At 32.1% G+C, this 1794-nt stretch overlaps 1 non-coding gene across 1 annotated transcript; it reads right to left on the bottom strand.

The window, feature by feature from the left end:
* Positions 1–376: 376 nt before the first annotated feature.
* On the bottom strand, positions 377–443 carry Smp_tRNA_02120_Gln_TTG.1.1. Its single transcript has one exon. It is a non-coding gene (tRNA).
* Between the last annotated feature and the right edge of the window lie 1351 nt (positions 444–1794).

Genomic DNA, 1794 nt, shown 5'->3' with positions numbered 1-1794 from the left:
TCTGACTTGACTAGGCTTTAGACATTTCAGTTATAAATTTGTTTCGGAAAAGAGCGATATTAAGCCATGAATATTCGCGACATCTTCATATGAACCTGATTTTGAATTCTCTTATCAAAGTTGGATAGGGACAGACAATGGAATCCAGGAAGATCGTTCAGTTCCATTTACCACTTGGGTATAGTTGTACATCAGTAATGGTGCTCGTGCTGAGACTAATAAAATAATTGCTTACAAATAAAGTACATATCCGTTGAACTAACAATAACTGCTTGATAAGCAAAGATGGATAGTGGTTAGCAGTGGAATCCAGGACGCGCGTTTCATCCTATTTCGGACTCGTCGGCTGGATGTACCTGCATCTCAGAGTTGATGTTCACCCTGGGACTCGAACCCAGTACCTTTCGCTTCAAATGCCATCGCGTTATCCACTCAGCTACTGAGTCCTGATAGCCACTTGCTTGTGCAATGGGGTGAAGTTTAGATTCATTTAGTATTGTTTTACTTGAATATTCCCATTGATGTTTAAGACTGCAACTGATCAGTCTCTAATTGTCATATGTGCATACTGTACGTATTGCCTCGATATATATATATATATATATATATATATATGCAATCGATTTTATGACATATTTCCGTTCATTGTTTATGTCATTTTTTGATTACTTCACTACGGCATAAATGTTCCAACTGTTATTCTATAAGCTGAACAAGTATACTGAATTTTTATTTAAGGTAAAAGCAAAAAACAACAGAATCAACAATACATTGTGTTGAACGCTTGTAATTCACTGTTTATTGTCAGCGAAATGTAGTCATTACATACAATCATAAATATCAGTATGTATATTGACAAGCATAAATCTCCTCTTTATTGATAAACATAATATACATGATTAGTGAATGTGTTGAACTTATTTTCTGAAACTGTTTTTTCTGACCTTTAGTTGTTTTTTTCTGTTCTATGTAATACGTGGTAAAAAGATTTTTCAATCTCGTATAAGAGAATACTTAGTATTCTATTTTATTTAGAAAACAAAATATGACCAATATTGTTGTTAACTCTGTAGAGAACTATTATGCATGATAACAATCAAGTCTTTTAATGATTTTCGGACTACATCCATATGGAAATTCGTAGATTTCAGTTAAACAACTAGGGGACAGTGGAATACATTGAAAATATGTTTGGTCCTACTAGCAATCATTATTATTCGAAGAAATAAACATTTATCTATAATAGCCTGGTATTCAATTATTGTCTAATTAAAGTCTAATCAGAATGTGCATTTTTCACCTTATCAGGTCATTAGAATTTTGTCATTTTAGTTTTCTATATCCTATTTGTAAATTTTTGTTGTCAAACGTATATATATTTAATGTGAATATAAATAGAAAGTATGTTGACAAGTGCTATTTTTGTAACTCAGGTGTTTGTTGAAGTCCAATATGGGTATTTGAAGCATCCTCTGAACAATCATTATGAGAAGTAACATTTCTGAGATTCCCCAACCTATCGAGTTTGTGTTTATTTTTCACAGAAAATACGACGAATTCAATTTTTTTGTATTGTTTATAGTCTATTATAAAGTTTATAAGAACTTTCGTCTAAATCAGAGCGAATAGTTTCACAGTATTTGAGCTCCGAGTTGATGTAAGGAAATAATTCCTTGAAAAAGCTTGAACCAGATTGCCAGGGGAAACGTTGGATTTACTTCAAATTCATTCGCTGAGATTTTACAAATATATTCTTTCTATTTAATGTCTATTGTAAAGTTATCCAAGAACCTC

The sequence above is a fragment of the Schistosoma mansoni genome, chromosome 1 (assembly GCF_000237925.1).
Source record: "Schistosoma mansoni strain Puerto Rico chromosome 1, complete genome".
In the NCBI taxonomy this organism is placed as follows: Eukaryota; Metazoa; Platyhelminthes; class Trematoda; order Strigeidida; family Schistosomatidae; genus Schistosoma; species Schistosoma mansoni.
Note: the sequence above shows the minus strand (reverse complement) of the source record. Positions and strands in the feature narration are given on the sequence as shown.